This window comes from Neolamprologus brichardi, chromosome 10 (assembly GCF_056152115.1).
Source record: "Neolamprologus brichardi isolate AB-2024 chromosome 10, ASM5615211v1, whole genome shotgun sequence".
Lineage (NCBI taxonomy): Eukaryota > Metazoa > Chordata > Actinopteri > Cichliformes > Cichlidae > Neolamprologus > Neolamprologus brichardi.
In genome coordinates this window covers 6,466,974-6,489,116 of record NC_142113.1, presented here as the reverse complement: position 1 = coordinate 6,489,116, position 22,143 = coordinate 6,466,974, and the positions used below count along the sequence as shown (strand labels likewise).

Below are 22,143 nucleotides of genomic sequence, written 5' to 3'. Positions count from 1 at the left end.
ATTCCCCCACATGAGCTGTAGATCTCTGCAGTTCATCCAGAGTCACCATGGGCCTCTTGGCCGCATTTCTGTTTAGCGCTCTCCTTGTTCAGCCTGTGAGTTTAGGTGGACGGCCTTGTCTTGGTAGGTTTACAGTTGTGCCATACTCCTTCCATTTCTGAATGATCGCTTGAACAGTGCTCCGTGGGATGTTCAAGGCTTGGGAAATATTTTTGTAGCCTAAGCCTACTTTAAATTTCTCAATAACCTTATCCCTGACCTGTCTGATGTGTTCTTTGGACTTCATGGTATTGTTGCTCCCAATATTCTCTTAGACAACCTTTGAGGCCGTCACAGAGCAGCTGTATTTGTACTGACATTAGATTGCACACAGGTGCACTCTATTTAGTCATTAGCACTCATCAGGCAATGTCTATGGGCAACTGACTGCACTCAGACCAAAGAGGGCTGAATAATTACGCACACCCCACTTTTCAGTTATTTATTTGTAAAAAATGTTTGGAATCATGTATGATTTTCGTTCCACTTATCAAGTGTACACCACTTTGTATTGGTATTTCACGTGGAATTCCAATAAAATTGATTCATGTTTGTGGCTGTAATGTGACAAAATGTGGAAAATTTCAAGGGGGCCGAATACTTTTGCAAGCCACTTTAGATGGAAATAGATAGAATGGGTGAGATCATTGATATGAGATTTATAGGACAGTGAGCTGTCTAGGATGGGGAGGGAGGATGTATATTAATAAGGGCCTAAAAGGGCTTAAGACTGAACCTTGGGGTGCACCAGAAGTGACTGGGAATAGACGAGAGCGGAACGATTTAAGTTGAATAAACTGGGAGCGGTCAAGGAGATATGATTGGAACCAGGCTAGGGATATGTCAGAGATGCCAAGACAGTTAAGTCTGCTTAGATGAATAGTGAGACATATTGTCAAAGGCTGAACTCAGATCCAAAAGGACAAGAATATTGAGAATACCAGAGTCCACTACATGTAAAAGATCATTAGTAACCTTTAAGTAAAGTGGTTTCTGTACTGTGACATGAGCAGAAGCCAGATTTAAATCTCTCATATATACTATTATTAATCATGTTTGAATGAAGTTGAGCTGCAACAATTTTTTCTAGGAAAGTATTTTAGAGATGATGTTAAATTAGAAATCGGGCGGAGGTTGTTAAAGTTGTCAGGATCCAAGGAAGGTTTTTTTCAGTATATAAGTGACTGAAGCAATCTTGAATAAGGGAAGAACAATACCAGTGGTGAGTGAAGAGTGAATGATAGAAGTGATGAGTTGGAGAGGCAAGATTTCACGACGGGCTTTGATTTACATATGAATTCAGAAATATCAGCTTTATCAGGAGACTCAAAATGGAGAAAAGGCTCTGAAGAAGGGATAGACACAACATTCAAACTGAGTTGCTGGTAATTGTTATTCATTTTTGTCAGTGTTGGGGAGTAATGGAACACATGTAACGGCATTAAAATAAAAATACAAAATATGAGTAACTGTATTCCATTACAGTTACAACTTAAAAAGGTGATAATTAGATTACAGTTACTTTGTTGAAATAAATCAATTACATGGTGCTTTTTTCCTGTTTAATATGTTAGGCTATCCACTCTCTAATTTTGGTAATTCCACACATTGCCGAAAACCCAAACAAAACACACAATAAGCATTCTAATGTAAGCATTCTGGCTAATGTTGTTGGCGTCAGTTACACAATGTACCCGAAGCCAGCACAACAGAGCCAGCAGTACATGGGCAGGAACACATTTCTTACTGGGAAATTCCAACAACACTTCACATTTAAAGATGAAAGGGATGGGCGAAATCTGACCATCCAATGCAAACTCTGTTTCCAGCAACGAAGCTGCTCTCAGCATCAAATGACTCCACCTCCAACCATCTGGAAGTAAGTTCTTTTTTTAAGACTAAGGTTAGCCTACCACAACTATCTTCTTTCAGTTGTGGTAGCTACCTGGGTTAAGTGCCACCTCAGTGTCTTCGATGTACCATTGCTGTGTGAATTATTACTGTTAATGAAGGCTACTTGGCACCAAGCTAACATTGTTAGCTAGAGTTAGCTGAGGTTAGTTCATAGACTGCAGACTGTTAGACTTGATGGATAGATGCAGTTCTATGCAGTTCAATATGCAGTTCTGGAAGCAGTTTATGAACTAACCTCAACTTAACGTCAGCTAACAATGTTAGCTTGGTGGTGAGTAGCCTTCAGTAATAGTAATGAATCACACAGCATTGGTACATTCATGTAGTTGTAAAAAGCATGACAATATATTAAATAATCCAAAGTATTCAGAATACGTTAATCACAAGCTGTAGCTCAGGTGGCAGAGCGGATCAGCCACTAACCAGAAGGTCGGTGGTTCAATCCCAGGCTGCTCCAGTCAGCATGCCAAATATCCTTGGGCAAGATACTAACCCCATGTTGCTCTCCGATGCATCCATCGGAGTGTGAATGTGTATGAATGTTAGATACTTAGCACTTAAGCTTAGAAGTGCTTGTGTGAATGGGTGTGATTGGGTGAATGAATTAGCTGTATAAAGCGCTTTGAGTGCTTGGACAGAGTAGAAAAGCGCTATATAAGAACCAGTCCATTTACATAGAGTAACTTAACGAAATATGTTACAAACTACATTTTGGGGCATATATTCTGTAATCTGTAGTGGAATACATTTGAAAAGTAACCTTTCCAACACTGATTTTTGGAGTGAAGAACAGCATCAAGGAGTTACAGGTTTCAGATGAATAGAAGTGTGTTCGTAAAGGGTGCTGAAGAAGTTTGTTGAGAAGTGAAAACAGGATCTTGGTGTTATCCTCATAAGAGCTGATAATACCTGAGTAAAAGCTTTGTTTAGCCTAGTTGTTGGAATCTTTATACTGGAGTACATGACATTTATAGATTTCTTCATCAACAGTTAAACCAGATTTCTTATATCTAATGTATGCTCTAGTTGCCAAACTTTGGCCTTCAATGCTCAGAGGTCCAAGGTAAACCATGGAGCAGAAACAGGAAGGAAACATAATGGGTCCAGAGAATGAAACAACAATTACTAAACAATTATTATGATATAACACCAAATCATTAGGAGTAGAATATCAGTCCGGAACCTGAATATTATCTGGTAATAAGAATGTCCTTATCAGTGTTCTTGATGTTGTGGAATGAGATGAGATGGCTTGGCTTTGTTGAAGAGCAGCAGAGTGAGGTTAAATGAAAGGAGGAAGAGGTCAGTTATGGGAATTTCAGCAGCAGAAAAGATGGAGGGAGATCTCACACTAACTAAGTGGGAGAATAGCAAATTCTAGGGGCAACTGCTACAAAAGCTCTGCCACTTTGATTTACCCTTGTATGACACATGATCACATGACCATGGGGTCCTGCTGGGCATGTATGGAGGTAAATGTCTATTGATGTAAGACAGTGTTTATCTTAACAGTAAAAGTATTCTAAAGGTTTTCACTTTGAGAACATTTTTAGTGTTCTCAAAGTCAAAACTACAATCTTAAAATCAACCCTTAAATTACTGGGGAACAGTGCAACGGAATTAGCAAAAGTGTGACATGCTACGTTAAGCACAAATACCATTTTAGGCAAGGTGCATAGCTAACACTTAGCAGTGTTAAGCTATGCTATGCTATGCTATGCTATGCTAAGCCCATGTAATGCATAAAGTATTCACAGCAAACAGAGCAACACAGATTCATTTCAGGTTGATAGATTAACATGTCCCTGCCTAAACCGAGTGTGCTGATGAATGAGGGAAAAGTAATTGTGTGAGGAAAATTTGAAGGAATGAGCCAGAAAATGAAAAGAAAGTCGCGACCAGACTGTCAGTAATGGAAACGTATGAAAAGCCATACGATAAGGACTTAAACAACAGACAACAGTATGAATCTGAGTAATACTCTAAAGTTGGGGAAAACATTAATAGCTAATTGGGCATCATAGTTATTATTTTGTACTTCCTCCTTTTATTCCTGGTGTAGCGCACTGTCTACCTAAAAAAGGCCAATCTAAGTGACCATAAGAAAGAGGTTTCTATGTTAAGAAAGATAAACATTTTACATTCTTCAAAAGGTTTACTCCAATTAAATTTAGTCTTGAAGGCAAATATATAAATTTGCCTCTGTCTCAGAGGGCATGTCCATTTCCCATTAACAATGTACGGAGCTGGTCAAGCAGAGAGGCTAGGATCTTTCTGGTGGTTTGCACATGGACATTGTTCATATCCACTGGTCTTTCACGCCATGGAAGACCAGTGTCCAAGATAAACTGCCACTGGCTTTCTTTCACTGCCCTGAGATCAGTTACGACCTGTGCATTGTGTGGAAATACAGCTAGTATTCGGAAGTACACAAGCTTCTGTGATTTATAATAACATCATAACAGATGATTTTTCTTTTTCTAACCTTGTCCAACGTGTGATGTATAGAAGATAGAGAATGAAAACAGTGTTCATAACTTTTTCAGTAAATTAGCAAGGAAAGTTGACCATGGTGGCGATGGGACGGCAGCTGTTTTGCCAACACTCAATTGTATATTTTCATGAATATTTTAATCCCCCACACTGTTTAGGCCTTTTAATTCAGCTGCTCTTTTAAAATATTTTAATATAGGTTTTAAAAAAATGTAAACAAAGATGTAGGCCTGTGTTTCTGAACTCTTCTCCTCACAGCAAAGCCACTACCAACATATTGTGAAATATGATGCTGAACATAAGTAGAATATAAAATATGTAAAATGAGCTCAGCCTTAAACATGTGCATGGGTGGCTGTAGCTCAGGAGGTAGAGGTCATCATAATCAGTTTTAATGACAATTCTTTGTTTGTGTCCACAAACAAAGAATTGGGCTCAGGTCATCTACTACTTGGCTTGATTGGTTTGATCCTTGGATACTCCAGTCTGCATACCAAAGTGTCCTTTGGCAGGATACTGAACCCCAAGTTGCTCTGTGATCTGTCTATCGGAGTATGAATGCATATGTATATAGAGATGACTTAAACATAGAAGAAAAGTGCTTCTATGAATATAAGTGATTAAGGCAAGTTGTATAAAGTGCTTGAAAAGTGGCAGCAACATATCTCAAAAAAGTTGGGATGGGAGCAACAACAGCTGGAACATTTTGCAACTAATTATGTTAACTGGCAACAGTTCAGTAATATGAATGGAAATAAATAAATGTATATTAGAGTTTTTTTGAATTAAAGAATGAAGAGGTTCACCAATCTGAAAAATTCCACAAATTGTGGAACAATTTCAGAATAATGTTCCTCAGCATAATTGAATGGTAAGTGGACTGGTTCTCAAACAGTGCTTTTTTTTTTAAACTCTGTTTGAGCACTCAAAGCCCTTTATACAACTTGCCTCATTCACCCATTCTCACAAAGAAGTGTTATTTCTACATAATTGCTTTTTCTTTAACATTCTCACACATTCATACTCCAATGGATGCATCAGCAAGCAACTCAGGGTTGACCAAAGGCTGATAGTTCATCAGCCTTCCAATTAATATATGACCTGCTCTACTTCCTCAGCTACAGCCACATAAAATATTATGAAGATATTGATAAGACTGAATATCTCATTATCTAGAGTACATAATATTACCAAAAGATTCTGGGAATCAAGAGAAATCTCAATATGCAAGGAATAAGGAAAAAAATCCATATTGGATGACTGTGATCGCTGAACACTGCAACACTGCAATAAAAACAGATATGGTTCTATCATGGAAACCACTGTTTTTTAAATTATTAATTCCTTATTTATCCAGGTAAAATCTCATTGAGATTCAGATCTCATTTCCAAGTGAGACGTGGCATCATGGCAGCAAAAGTCAAAACACATGGGCTCAGGATCACATCCCGAATTCATTGTTTGTGAATATAGTTCACTGTGCCATCCACAAATGGAGATAAAAGTTGTGTCATGCAAAGAAGCCATATGTGAATATATATGATTCAGAAATACCATCATCTTCTCTGGGTCAAAGCTCATTTAAAAGGACTAAGGCAAAGAGAAAACCTTTGAAAATAAATGACGGCCCTCTGGAGTAAAGAGGAGATGGACCATCTGGCTTGTAATCAGCTTAAGTTCATCTAAGCAGGCATCTACGAGGGTGCATCACTGCACCCACAGTGACAGCTTGCATATCTGGAAAGGCACCATCAATGCTAAGAGGTAAAGGCGGGTTTTAGAGTAATATATGCTCCCACACAGACAATGTATTTTTCAAGAAAGTGCTTCCATATTTCAGTAAGATTATTGTTAACCTCCCGCTACATCTATTCTAATGGCATGCCTCTGTAAATGAATATTCAGGTGTTGAACTGGCCTACCTACAATCCAGACCTTTCACCAGCTGAACACATTTAGTCCATCATAAAATGAAAAATATGATAAAAAAAAAAGATCCATTACTGTTGAGCAAAAAGAGTAAAAGTAAACATATACCTACCCCAACTTAAAAAACATAAAATAAAAAATGTTGCTGCCATTAAATTCAAAATGAACTAATATTTTTCTTAAAATCCAGTTTAAACATTGGATATGTTATCTGTATGCTATGTGATCAACATTTTACACAGCATTCCAATTTTTGGAATTGGCTTTTTTGTTGTCTTCTTTTCACTGGCAAGCCTTTCTTAAGCACCTGTGTGAGCTCCATTGAAGTGACTCAGTAAACAGAAGAGGAGGACTGATCGGGAGAGGTCCCAGAATTATAGTGATAGTAATTACAGAAGAAGACTTTATCCTGCTTTATCCTGAAAGCTTTATCCTGGTGCACCTTCACCTGCACCCTTTTCTTTTCTGCAGTTACTTGCCATTCATTTATCTAAATCTTACAGTACTACTGCACACCTGAAAAGGCGAGATTGGGGTGATTCTCATACTACCAAAATGCATATAAAAGAGCTTTTCTTCATTAGGAGGCTGCAGGTTTTCCAAGCATACTCACACTAATATTAACGGCTATTTTATATCTTAGTTTTAGGGGTGTTTCACATTAAAATGGAATATTTCTGTGTGTGTTTTGAGGATGGATAAAATAATGGCATATCCTGTACAAAGGAGTAATATCGGTCTTATCGTCTGACATTTAGTCTTGGGTAACTTGTTCTTCATTTATTTATCCTGTAGAAGTGTAATATTTTACACTTTAAGTCATAAATTATTAATTAAATTCCAGGGTTCAAATCTGCTGGCTGCTTCTTTGAGCATGGATTTTCTTGTGGTACTACAGCTTCCTCCAGTCCAGGATATGCATGTTGGTTAACTGATGATCCTGAATTGGTTGTAGGTGGGAATTTGAACACCTGTCTCTTTTTTTCACCTCTGCAATTGACTAGCAGCTTGTTCAGGCTGTGTCCTCCATCGTCCAGTGACAGCAGGAATAGACTCCAGCTCCCCCACAACCACAACTGGATAAGCAGTTAAGGAAACTGTAAATGCTTTCTGATCTTTCTAAGAACAACTTTAATTTACCTAACAGTTTTTGTTCCTGTCACTCATTTTTGAAAATGCAAGAAACTCTAATAAATACATGAAACAGATTACATCAGAAGTGATAAAATCTAAAAAATACCTTTATTAAATGCCACAATGGTAGAGAATCAGAAGAAAACACGGTGGCACTCATGTCAGAAAAAAATCAAGAAAAAAACCTGCATTGGATGAATTGACTTTAATAATCTGTTGTATGAGGAGTGACGGAGCAGCAACATGTAAAGATGTGTGGCTGAGTTGCTCTGTGGGGAAACGCTATTTTTTCATATAAATACTTTGACATTAGGCACTAACGCGTTATCTGTCGTCAGCTGAGTTACCCTGCAAACGTGCACATCACCCAAGGGAAATTTGCAACAATGTCAGGGTCCAAAAATACCAGAAAGACTGATGGAGCCAAGGCCATTGATAGCAATGCTATATCCCCGGACACGGCCACGCTAATGGCTGCCAAATGCCAAATTTCTACCCTGGAAGCAAAAGTCGAGACCAAGTACCAAGCTCTCAATGACCTGATCGATTCGCTTTGCAGCAATGTTTCTGACCAAATAGATGAAGTGCGGACTGAACTTTGTGCTAAGATAGATGCTCTAGCTACTACCTGCACTTACCACCATAGCCGACTAACTAGCCTGGAAGAAGCTGCAAACATGTATTCGGACTGGGTTGTGGACTTGGAGAAGCAAGTTCACGATCTGAAAGAAATTGTACCAGCTCTTTCGGACAAGACCGAAGACCTTGAGGGAAGACAGCGCAGATGCAACATTTGAATACTTGGCATGAGGGAGCACTTTGAGACTGGGACGCGCCCTGTCAACTCCAGGTTTTGGCCCTGGATACCGCTCAGACACTGGATCGGGCACATTGCAGCCTACAGCCCGTCCCTGCGAGAGACCAGAGATCCAGGCCACTTATTGTCAAATTTCACTACTTCGCAGGGCCGCGTTAAACAGTCCCCTGACCCATAATGGAGAGAAAATCCTAATTTTCCCGGACCTGCCATCTGTAGTCGTGAAGAGACGAGGGGCTTTTAAAGAAGCGAAAGATCTACTGCGCGGATGTCGAGGTCTGAGATTCGGGATGCTGAACCCAGCGAAGCTAAGGATTTCTTCCCCTCTTGGTGAGGAAATATTCACCAATCTAACGGCTGCTAAAGACTACGTCAAGAATCGCATCTTGGCTGTGTGTGGGAATCAAGACACGGGCTGAGTGGACTGTGCGTCCTCAATTGCTTTTTGACTGTCTATTAGGGCTGCCACGATTAGTCGACTAGTTACGATCCCAAAAGATGCAGGAATAAGTAGTAGGATTTAAGAATGTAATAACGGACTGAAACAGGAGATGGCAGCACTGCATGTACAAGGATGCGAGGTGCCATTAAACCCCGAAGAAGAAGCAGTGTCCCAGAATTCATAGCGCGGCCCTGCTCAGTTTCCAACAATGACGGCAGCTAGTTAGTTTTAATATTACTCTTATTATTCTTTCTTGGTCACAAAATAAACGTTTAACATATTTTCAGGCGAGAATGTAGCTGTGTAAACTTCAAACATCTGCTCAGTTTATCAAAACACCGCATATTTTCAAAAGCACTCCGACGTTTTCGAAGACGTCTGTTACCCACCAGCTCGATAGCTAGCCGGGGTTCAAGGCTCACTAGAGCCGGTGAGAACACCGGACTCCCGGCCTATCGTTTTCAAACCCACCGCCGTCTTTCACTACTCAGGTTAAACATGATGTATCACTATCAAGTCACTTAGATAACTTAAAACTGTTATTGTTTGGCTTTTTTCAGTATTTTATTTGTTCCTGAGTAAATCGGTTTGGCTGAGATTAAAGTTATAGTTTTTACACAGCTGAATAAACGTCAAGCAGACAACTGATTATCAGAAGTGTGAGATACTAGAGAATATACTCCGGTGTCCTGTTATATTTTAGATAGCAAGGAGCAGACGGCTGAGTTCATTAAACTTCACCAAAACAATCTGCAGATTTCATTAAAATTTAATAAACTATCATCTTGTCTTTATTTTTAGTTAGCACATACCTTAAACACTTAAAGCTGTAAGCTAATGATAGTCATATAAGAGCAGGTGCATGCTGGTGCAATAAGCTGTACGTTTTACGTCCAATGGATGCATGATCTGATTAGTCGACTAATCGCAAAAATAATCGGTGACTAGTTGACTATCAAAATAATCGTTTGTGGCAGCCCTACTCTCTATTGTTCACTGACTCAGACTGCACTTTAGATAGAGGTTTGTACTTTTGCTACTTTCATAATTTAATAGGTCTGCATATAATTGTTTATCACTGAGCAAAGTAAACGACCAAGAGAAGTCACATGTGCCTTTCCAAACTGCCAGATGTCTAAACATTATGTTATAGTTGGCGTTCCCTGTTAGGGGCAACTTTTAGGGAGTGAAGAGACATGTTGGATATAAGCTCTTTTTAGGGGGAGGGTGTAGCTTGCTCACAGTTTGTGGGAGTTACGTTTATAGTTACTCTGGGTTTTTACTTTAGTTTTTTTTTTTTTTTTTTTTTTCTTGTTGGCTGCAGTTTTGTGCGTATACTTAACCCAAATTATCGTTCAGCTTGCCTGTTATGATTGTCTTGAAAGTGTGAATATGGCTATGTAACCAAAAGTGCTGCAACTACACCTGATTCTACTAAATTTATTACATGGAATGTGAAAGATCTAAATAATTTTAAAAAACGTAAAAGGATATTCACTAATCTGTCGACTTTCAAACCGGACATTGTCTTTCTACAGGAGACACATCTGTGCTTCACAAAAAGCAATAGTTTTTTTTTTTTTCAAACTATTCCTTCATATAAACATGAAAACTATGTCTAACAGCGATATGTAGACTAACACAAACTATTATTTACAGATTTTGATTTAATAAAGATACTGTTACTGATACGTGTCACTGTACCGTGTGAGTATATTCATGCATTGCTCTGGGTTTTTCTGCAGTGTGCAAAACAGTGTGTAAGCAACATGGAGTGTCTACTGTCTCACATCCTACAGTTGGAAAGCCTTGTCATCTCTAAAGAAATGCTGCTGTGATGGCCTGAGAGTCTGCTACATTGCAAAGTGAAAAGTTCAGCTGTAACCTGATCATCACTCACTGCATCAGTCAGAACTCAGATCAGTTTTCACATATTTATTAAATTTCAAACTCGAAAAACCTGCTGCTGATTCGCTAACTGAAACAGGGTGCCATCTTCTCTATACAGGGATTTACAGATGTGTTTAAAAAAAACAAAACATGTGAGCCACTGCAGGAAAGGCAGACTGTTTTCTTATCTACTACTTCAGTGTAATGCTTATTAGTTTGTTTGTTTGTTTTTTAACTTTAAACTAACAGAATTTCATGCTGTAGAATTTTGACACTGATGTTCAAACTAATCTCAGCTGTTTGTAGGTTTAATATGATTAGCAAATTTTAACATGCATACGCCTTAAACAAAGACCGTAGCAAACAATGTTCCTTCTAAAATATCACAGTGTTTGCATTTTATATTGTGAGTATATTAGTATGTTAAATTCAATTCCGTTTAATTTATATAGCTGCCAAGCATAACAGTTGCCTCAAGGCGATTTAATATGACACCAGACACGACTGTGAATCAAGCCAAATGCAAGTATACTGCTAGCACAGTTAAATAGATGTCTTTGCAGTTACTACAGTGACAATATTATCAATTAATTTACATTATATAATAATATATTGCATTTATATAGCACTTTTCGAGACCCTCAAAGCGCTTCATAATTCATAAAGGTGAAGTGTCTTGCCCAAGGACACAACGACCAAGACAGACAGAGCTGGGGATTGAACCCGACAACCTTCCAGTTACAAGATGAGCTGCCCAACCTCCTGAACCATGGTCGCCCTAAATATATATAAGAATAAACTGCTCACATTACATAAAAACACATTCATTAAAATATTTCAATCCTTAAGACTGAATACAAGATCAGAAAACTTTACACAACTTTTCACAACTTTCCGTGAGGGAAGGGAGACGGGAAGTCTAAGCGATTGTCCAGTTTTGATGCGAGGCTGTCCCTGGTGGAGATCTTACACCGGGAATTTAAATCTCTGAAGGAATCCCTGGAGTTCAGCCAGCAGCAGGTGGAAACACTTGCTGCGGAAAACGCCACGCTACGGGACAACGGGACACTCGGTCTGCTGGAGAGGACCCGGAAACGACCGTGAGAAGCTTCATTAAAACCCACCTGAAGCTGCCGAAGGACACGGTGAAAAACATAGGGTTTGAAAGGGTGCATCGCATCGGGGCTCCGAAGAAAGGAAGCGGGAGACCACGGCCTATTGTGGCCAAATTCGGCCACTTCAAGCAGAAGGAGCAGGTGAAGAGTCACGACAGAGAGCTGAAAGGAACGGATTTCAGCGTGAACGACCAGTTCCCCAGAGAGATCCTGAAACGACGCAAGGTCCTGTTCCCAGCCCAACGTAGCTTTATCCAGAAAGGCTCCTGGGCTGTCATCGCCGTGGACCGGCTCTACGGGGACGGACAGCTCCACTGCGACCCCGGCACCACTCCGTGGCTGTATTGACCGCACGCGAGATAAGAATCCGCTACATCTGTTCTCTTCGCTCACACTCTCTTCTATTAATTTGTTTAACTTTGTAATATCAGTTTGCTAATTCAGTATAACGTCACCATCACTCTCCGTCAATGCCTTAATTTGAATGTTTCTGTTTTTATTCCTTTTTTCCTCTCTCTCTCGTCGCTCACACTGCTCTTTGGTTTCTTTGCTTCTCTTTTCCATCACTGCCTCGATCACCTGTTTCCCTACCAATCCACAAACAACACCCCCTATTTCTACATGCTCACTCTGCACGATCACGCACACACACATGCGTTTAAAGGCAACACATTTACAACAGCGCACACAGATATAGGACACACACACTCAGACGTGCACACACTTGCTCATATTAGTTAATATGCACATACATCAGAGCTATGGAGCTTCGCGCCACGCACTTTTCCTCTTTATTTACAAACAAGTCATGTGTTTCTATTTTCCTCACCCATCTAAGCGAGACACACAGCCTACATCATTCGCCATACACACACAACTATGGGCGCACTAAGGTTTGTCTCTGGCTCCAGAGAAAAAAGGTTAAAAATATTTAACCAACTTAAAAACCTACAGGCAGACGTTGTTTTATTACAAGAGACCCACAGGCCTGTCACAGGTCTGAATGAACTTAAAACACCTGAGTTTACTAATGTGTTTTCAGCCTGTTATAATTCTAGACAAAGAGGAGTAGCAATTTTAAAAGATAAAAATATTAATTTCACAATATTCGACACAGTTATAGATCCAGAGGGCATTAGGTTAGGGCCTAATCGTTAAACTATCTATACTTAATCAAAAGCTATGTATTGTAAGTTCATATGGTCCAAATGTTGATGACCCCTCATTCTTCCATGGATTTTTTAGTACACTCTCTGAACACCTAGATTGCACACTTGTTCTTGGGGGCGACCTCAACCTGGGGCTAAATGAAGAAATTGATAGGCTCAATACAGCAGGAACTCAGAGCAATTGGCAGTCCACAAATATAATCAAACATTATATGAACAACTTTGGTCTTTACGATGCATGGCGCTCCCTTCACCCCAACAGTAAGGAATATACTTTCTTTTCACATGTCCATCACTCCTACTCTCGTATGGATTATTTTTTGGTCAGCAGCTCACTGCTGAGTGACATTTCAGACACTGAGATTCACCCTATAACTGTCAGCGATCATGCTCCTGTATCTTTAAAACTAATACACAAGAATAATACTACGCCAAGTAAAAACTGAAGATTTAATACATCACTACTCAAAGATGAAGAGTTTATCAAATACTTTAAAAAGAATGGACTCTATATTTAGGCTATAATGACATTCCTGGAACATCAGCATCTGTCCTCTGGGACGCAGGGAAAGCTGTGATGAGAGGTAAAATAATTCCTTTCTCATCACATAAGAAGAAAGAAGAAAACAAAAATGTTCCTAAACTAGAAAAAAACATCAAATCCTTAGAAAAAGCCTACGTGTCCCAGCAAGATCAAGAAATATTGAACAAAATGCGCAAAACAAAGCTAGAATTAAATGAAATTATTAATAAAAAGACTCAATTCTTAGTACAAAGACTTTGCCTCCAAAATTTTGAACACGGTAACAAATCTGGACAATTTCTAGCTAACCAGTTAAAAATCAATAAAGAAAAAACAACCATATGTGCTGTTAAAGATTTATCTGGGAATACAATATATGGCCTTAAATTTTTTTTTAGGGATTTCTTTGAAACTTTATATACACCACAAATAAATATATATTATTACTTCTATAGTTATATACACCTCGGCCTCTCTGGCACAGCTGGCTGCCGGCAGAGCCCGCGGGCACGTCACTGCAGCCCCCTCTGGCCTCTGCTCCGTGGCAGCCACGGAGCTTGGGACTCTCCTCAGCACATTTGGGACTCTCCTCAGCACGGTTGCCCCCCTGGTGGCCCTGCCTGGGCCCTTGTATTCTGGGGCCTCTCGATGTCTGGGGCCTGGATCTCATCCATACCTGCTTCATGCCCTGGGGGACGGGGCTATGACTCCCCACACTCCCTAGCAGATGGAGAAACCTTTTGAATACAAGCGTGCTGATCCACACAGGTGTGCACACAGGTGTACACACGGGTGTCCACAGACACAAACTACACCTTTCTTGGCTGCTACCTCAAAGCACATTGTGCGCTGTCCATCTTGCATACTGCACAATAACATGTAATATTTAGTATCTACTGTTATCTACTGTTAGCTAGTTTATTGTGATGGTGTTGTATTTATTATGTTGCTCTTTCTTGTTTGTTTTCTCTTCTGTTTTTTCTTATCTCCATACAGGTGATCCAGGTGTTTTGTTTGTTTTTGGGGGGTTTTCTTCCCCCCTTTCTCACCATCTCTTCTCCCCTCTATTTTTCTTTCTCTCCCTTTCATTCTTTCTCCCTGTCCTATCCCCCAGTCATGTCTGTCCCGTCTGTAACAACTGAAAATCAAATAAATACATAATTATAATAAAGGTCAATCAAATGGACCAATATGGCAAGGCCATGATGATCCAATTGGTAAAGTAAAGTTGCTTGGCATCTTTCTTGGCCTTTGGACAACAATTGTGATGGCTTAAGATCCAAACGGGACAGGCAAAAAACCAAAAAAAAAGAAAACTTCTTATCAGTCAATGTGAGTAAATGTTTCAGTAAGTGAATTGTTTAAAAAAATTTTTTTTTTTAAAAAAAGAACCTGAAATACTGACCCCTACTGTGAGGTAATAGATAAAAATAATGTGAAACACTGTGACCAGATCTCTACCGGTGAATCTGCGGGACCAAATGAAGGAAAGTATTTCGGAAGAATCATTTTCCATGCCTTTAGAGTTCCAGGGACTTAGAAATTCAGTGCCAAAGCACACTGATATACAGTACAGGAATGCTTTACAATTTTTCCATTATTTTGTTGTGTATCTCTGTATCATCTTTAAAAATGAATCTTTTCATTATGTCCTAAAATTGTGCATTCCAAAAATGAATGGCTTTAAAAAAAAGCACACACTGCTTTTACAGCATTACTGCAACAATTTTAATCGGAAATATATTTTTAAATCAGCAATTGAAGTTCCTTGTTGTTATTATGTATTTTTACAATGTACTGGCAGGAGCTTGCATATTGACTTAACTGTGTCTCCTGGATGTATGTATTATTTATTTTATGTATTAGGCACAGCTTCTCCAGCAGCAGTTTGAGCGAAAATGTTTAAAGCATTATTAAATAAAGTAAACAAATATAATACTAGGCTTCACTAGTATGCCAGACATCAATTGCTTTTCTAAATGTAGTTACAGTAAATTATTGTGTATTGCTATATATCCAGTGGGCAGTCAAATTTTGTTTTATCGGATTCAAATATAATTTAGCATCTCCCTCAGGGTATACTCATGTCCTCATCTGGCTGCTTCTGTCCTCCTAAAACCTTGATTTGCTGGTTATGTTTTCACTTATTCTACTGCACACTGATACTGCTTCGAGCCTGCTATGGTGTCCAAACACATTTACTCAAATGTGTTTGCACTTCAGTGAGTACAACTGGCATGGTGGATAGCTGGATTTTAAAATCTAACACTCCTCAGTGTCAGATTAAAAATAGCTGTAACTGGTGAGTGGAGGCGTCAAATGGTATGTATTTTCACCATTTCAACACTTCTGTCAGCAACAGCACAGACCACACAGCACAGACTACTGAAAAGTAGGAAAACCATGATAAATGTGGAATGTGCTCACCATTGCTCTGAAAGTCGAATTTTCACAGCCCAACTTAACAGAAATCCCTAAAACGACAAGGAAATGATTTCCTGTTTTGTGCATATTATTCTTTTAATTAATTTATATATGCAGTACACCATCGTTGCATAAAGTAACAGAGTAACAGTTGAGGCAATCGTGTACTAAAACATTCCACATATTACTTCTTTCTTGGATGCTACATGTTAGGGCTGCTCGATTATGGCAAAAATGATAATCACGATTATTTTCACTGAAATTGAGATCTCGATTATTTGACGATATTTATTTAACAATAACAATGTATTGAATAATGACTTTAAAGATTGTCAAAAATAATATAAAATAGTGTGCAAATAGTGATAACAGTGCAAATGTTTGCAATATAAAAAATAAATGAAAAATGTAAACATCTATGTTTAGTGAACTTTGCAGTGTTGCTCTGTGGTGCAGCTACGACACTGTAACAAAGTTTACACACTACGGTCCATGAAAATATTGTCGGGCATAAACCGGTCTGTGGCGCAAAAAAGGTTGGGGACCGCTGCTCTTAATTGTTGTGACATGTGTTCGAAATGCAGAGAGGTGCGCTCGATTTGCCACACGGAGCAGCGCGAGAGTAAAGCACGAGGGAGGGGCTAATAATCGGCTCAGTCATTTTTAATGATCGTTGAAAGCCCAGATTGTAATCGAGATTAAAATTTGATTAATTGAGCAGCCCTACTACATGTTACAGCAGATTTACAAATTTAGAACACAGATCATGTCTTTCCAATCATGTTTGCCAACAGGGATGGTAACACAGCTTTTGACTTGGGGAAAAAAAAACCCTCATCAATTCCTTGATCTCCTCCAGGTATTCCAATTTCCATGAACAGTCCAAAGACATGGTTAGATTAACTGATATTTCTAAATAGGTCATAAGTATGAAAGAAACCTAATAAAGCGCATAAATTAAAGTGCTGTAACTATAGTCTATGAGCATAAAATAATGACTACAATTACTTTTATAAAAATACTTTTATAAGAAGCCAAACAGAGATGACAATACCCCCACATTACCTAAACCCCACTTGCTCCACTGTTTTGTGCTTGTATTTTATTCTTATTCATATTTTATTCTTTTTTTCTGTGCTCACAGTCTCCTGCATCTTACAAGACTCTTCTAGTCTGAATAACTGTAAAATATTATTACTTCTATAGTTAAACTATTATTTACTATATTACTGAATACATTTTTAACAGGATATTAACATTCCCATTAAATTGAAACACTCTATGGATTTCATTGGGATTAAAGAGGAGCTTCTAGCAACAATAGCCAATTGTGACTACAAGATGGCAGTAGTGTAAAGGATGTATGTAAACAGGAAATAAGCTTTATGAAAGAATGCTGTTTAAGATAAAAGGAGAGGGATTGCTTTTACTTTGGTTTTTATTTATCTCTACTTTGAGATTTCACTAGGCAAACACTGCTAGCCCTGTTTGTCCTAATGTAACCACCACTACTGTAAAACGCATAATATGGCCTACTACAAAGTCATTTGGGTGGTCAGTAAGACTTTACACATGAAATATATAAATGTTAGTCCATTGCACTGATCATGAAGAAAAGAGTCAGCTATTAACATCAAGATATTATTTTTGCCAAAGGCCAGTGTATCACAGTGTTGTCCGCTTCTTGTTATGCTCATTATTATGAACATTTATTTGTCATTTAGTTGTCACTCTCAAAGACATGAACAAGGCCCTGGCAACTTCTCAAACTCTTGATAGGTCATGAAGGCTGGCAAGCCATGACTTGTAGGGGAACAACAAATCCATCATTTGTCATCCGAAGACAGACTAGACATGTGTTACTATCTGATCTTTTAATCTTACCATACATAAATTGTGCATTTGAAACATGGATTTATTGTGACAATTTTCACAGACTGTATGAGCGGAAGTCCCATTGAGACTGCACATAAAAGCCTGTTGTCAGTCTATAAAGTAACATAAAACCACTGCAAGTGATCGCTAAAATGTGTGTAACACATTCCAATATTTAGCATACTTGTGTGATGGTGGATCCTGACAATGAAATTTACTGCTGATACGTGTTGTTTGCACAATAACATGCTGCACTTGTGCACCTCTGATGAACTTACAGCATGTAAAATCTCACTACTAGATGTCAGTCGATTTCAGTTAACTGAATTCTGGTTGTTACCCCTCCCAATTCAAGCACACAGTCCTAGATATCCTGGCACCTTTAGAACAAACAACTCTTTCTGTTGTTCATCTTTAGTGAGTCAAATTAATTACCTTAGCTGTCATCCACATCTGTTTGCTCTGGATAAGGCTGTAAAACCTTGTGTCAGATATGAGTTGATGAGTGAGTTAAGCTCAGTTCTGATGAATGACAGTAATACTAAGGTGATTTGCTGATGATATCCTGAACTTTTTTGTCAGTGAGCACTGCTGTTTTGCTGCTGTTGACTGCTGCTAATCACTGTTACTGAAACTTTAATTGAAATGGAACTAGCAAGGACTCAAACACTTAGTGAATGAACTTGATCTGAGAATGTAATCAAACTGTTTATCAAAGGGACAGTGCAATTTTCAGCATACTCAAGCTTAGCATTAACAGACATAATGCTAGCTTAAAACCAGTTGACCATGTTGTTTAGCCAGATCATTAGCCGTCCAGACACAGGAGACCTGCTCATGTCTAATCTCCGGCCAGTAAGTAATTTGCAATACTCAGGGAAAAAATAAGCATGTTTCTGCACTTTGTTGTGAGTTTAGTTCAGGAGATGATGTTTAAAGTAGAGGTCTCTTTTTTTCCTCTTGTACTTTCCCATTGTAGTGTACATTTCAGTGTTTTTTTTCTGTAACGCTACCGATCTCCGACCTGTATCCCCATGTAATGTTTGTGTTGTGTGTGTAAAGTCGGGGGGGGGGGGTCCTATTTCACTGCAGGGCAACCTGCACGTGGTGAATAAAGCCTTGATTGATTGATTGATTGATTGGAAGAGGATGACATTCGTCTTTTTCCTTTGCATTTTTGCTTCTGTGGTATGATCCTATATATTGAATCTGAAGTTGAAGACATAAATTAAAATGCCTCTGCCTCCACGGCAGAATATAAATGCATGTTACATAGAAAGCACTTAAAAGCATAGAAAAAAGTACTTGTATGAATGATTGAATCAAGCATGTTGTATAAGGTGCTTTGAGTAGAAAAGCGCTATATAAGAATCAGTCCATTTACCAATCCAAACACCAACCCCGACTCACAGGTGTTTTTTATGCTTTTATTTTAAGATTTTTTGAGAATGCATTAGTTTGTTGGAAAGGATAATTAGACACTAATCAATGTATATTTTAGAGTACAATAATCTGTTTTATTATTAAAATTATTATTATGAAATATTATTATCAAAAAAATGGTTGACTGTACCTTTAAAGGAAAACTGAAAACGTTTTAAACAAATTAAATCCCACTCTGAGACATAAATGTACTTGTAGATTTTCAAATGAACTGTTTACATTGCTTTTGATTTTGTATAAACTGTTTTTATAGGTGTAGGATAATTTACTTAGACCATGAAGAAACATTTTCAATTTGTCGTGAATTTTTTTCTCTGTGGAAAGTGTTTTTTGGCTCCCTAAAGAAGCTGTTTTCTTTTTTTGGCATTCAGATTAACGTGGTTTTAGCAAAAGTTTTCATTTTTGTCATCTTATGAAAAAGTACATATTCAGCCTCTGAAACCAATTACATTTTCAGTTGATTTGGATCTTTTTACTCTGAGTCTGTTTATTGTGACTAGGGTAACATATCCAGTTCAACTATTTGAAAACAAAAACTTTGTCCCAAGAATGCAAAATGTATTGTTCTGTGACATGGTGTGTGCTTGTGAGACCTGTGCTTTAAGCAGTGCATTTCCTCTGCAATATGCAAAAGAGGTGATTAACGGCAACAAAATAAAATGTCTTCCAAAAAGGTAAATCTACTCAAGAAAGTCTTCCTGCTACAATGCCCAACATGTCATCACCCATGGAAATTTTTATATATCACAAATTTATATTCAAACCTACAGATTAGCATATAATTAAAATTCAGTGGAAAGCAAACATGATAATTTGTCTGAAAAAAAGGTTACAAAACTGCATGCTCTCACCCCGAAGTGTCCCTGGAACAGACAGTGTGACAGAAGATTCATATTAAAGACAGATTATTGTTGTTTTCTTCACACAATGCTTAGCCTTCAGTCCAATAGACCACCCTGGATGAATAGCATTACTCACACTGTCATTTCCCTCTGCAACTGCAGGGTCATAGGAGACAGCCATATGGGAATCCACTTCTATAACAGTACTCCATCAAAGTCCAGACATGAATCAGAAATTGTGGAGAAATACTCCCCGCAGGACAAGTGTGACAGACATTTAAAGTATGAATATGCTACTCACTGCTGAGCCACTCTTGACCCACTGGTTTTACCCATATCTAATTGGATTTTTTCACATGGAAATCGATTTAGAAACAACTAAAAATTGTTATTATTACTTCTTTTTTTTTTTTTTTTTTTTACTTATTCTGGAAGAGTAAAGAATTCATTTTACATGCAAACTGATTATGACAGTGCAGATGCCCCAAGATATTTGGGCTTAACTTGGATGTAAAAGTTGGAAAATGATCTGATAAGTAGTTCTAGGATCTAAGAAAATTCCTCTCTCGCCCCTGCGAGTGGTCTATCCTTCAGGCTCAGGCTTGGGTCCTCTACCATAGGCCTGGAAACTTGAGGGTCCTGCACAGTATCTTAGCTGTTCCTAGGACTGCGCTCTTCTGGACAGAGATCTCCAATATTGTTCCTGGGATCTGTTGGAGCCACTCACCTAGCTTGGGAGTCACCACACCTAGTACTGTTACCTTCACCCTCCACATCTTCTCCAGCTCTTCTCTGAGCCCTGGGTATCTCTCGAGCTTCTCGTGTTCCTTCTTCCTGATGTTGCTGTCATTCGGGACTGCTACATCCATCACTACGGCCGTCTTCTTCAGTTTGTCTACCACCACTATGTCCAGTTGGTTAGCCACCACCATTTTGTCCATCTATATCTGGAAGTCCCACGGGATCTTAGCTCGGTCATTCTCCACCACCCTTGGGGGCGTCTCATATTTTGACCTCGAGACTACTATGCTGGCCACTTGGTTATGGCTTTTCATGTATGCCCTGCCTGCTAGTATCTTGAACCCTGCTGTTATGTACTGGATTGTCTCAGGGGCGTCTTTACACAGCCGGCACCTGGGGTCTTGCCCGGTGTGATAGACTCCATCCTCTATGGATCTTGTGCTCAGAGCTTGGTCCTGTGCTGCCATAATTAGTGCCTCTGTGCTGTCCTTCAGTCCAGCTTCGTCCAGCCACTGGTAGGATTTCTCGATATCAACCACCTCCTCTATCTGCTGGTGGTACATACCGTGCAGGGGCCTGTCCTTTCACAATGGTTCCTCCTCTTCCTCCTCTTTCTGGGATTTTTGCTGCCTGAGGTATTCACTGAGCATGCGGTCGGTTGGGGCCATCTTCCTGATGTATTCATGGATGTTCGCTGCCTCAACCTGGACTGTGGTGCTGACACTCTTTGTCCCCGGCCGCTTAGCATACAGCCTCGGGGACCTGGACTTGGGGTAAAAACCCTCCACGCATGATCAGGAGCTTCCTGGTCTTGATGTTTCTATCTCCTCCTCTATCTCCTCCTTTGGCCAGCTGAGATGGTTACTGGAGCCTGTTCAGGGAGATTGCTATGGTCTGCCCTCAGATCCACTAGCCACTGAGCATTGCTGTTATGGGTTGTGTCCTTCTCCCATATGGTCTTCCAGGATTGCTCTGTCTCCAGCCTTGGTGGTGCTGTTTTCATATTGTTTCTCTGGCACTAAGAGTACACCTTGGCTGGTTCCGTGGAGAACAATTGGTTTATTCTCATGCCTTCTATCTCTCTGGAGTATCTCTTCAAGCGGCTGGCCAAGTCTGTGAGTCTTTGCTTGGCAGTTTCCAAGGCTTAGGTATGGACAGCTCGCTGTAATTCTTAAGCACCTTCCTTGTCACGCCTCTCTGCATCTCCAATAGTTGGCTAACCTCCCTCCGTGCTACCTTGATCTTAGCCTCTAGTCTCCTTCTCCATGTAAATTTTAATTCTTAATATTAAATTGAACATTTCGAATGTTTTGAATTACTTGAAACATCTGATCTAATGCAGGGCTATTCCTG

At 39.2% G+C, this 22,143-nt stretch overlaps 1 protein-coding gene and 1 pseudogene across 1 annotated transcript in view; both read right to left on the bottom strand.

Annotated features, from left to right (window-relative positions):
* Positions 1 to 22,143, bottom strand: part of opcml (opioid binding protein/cell adhesion molecule-like) — a 205,007-nt gene that overhangs the window by 115,603 nt on the left and 67,261 nt on the right. The window lies entirely within an intron of this gene.
* On the bottom strand, positions 12,209 to 21,793 carry LOC148100831 (uncharacterized; annotated as a pseudogene).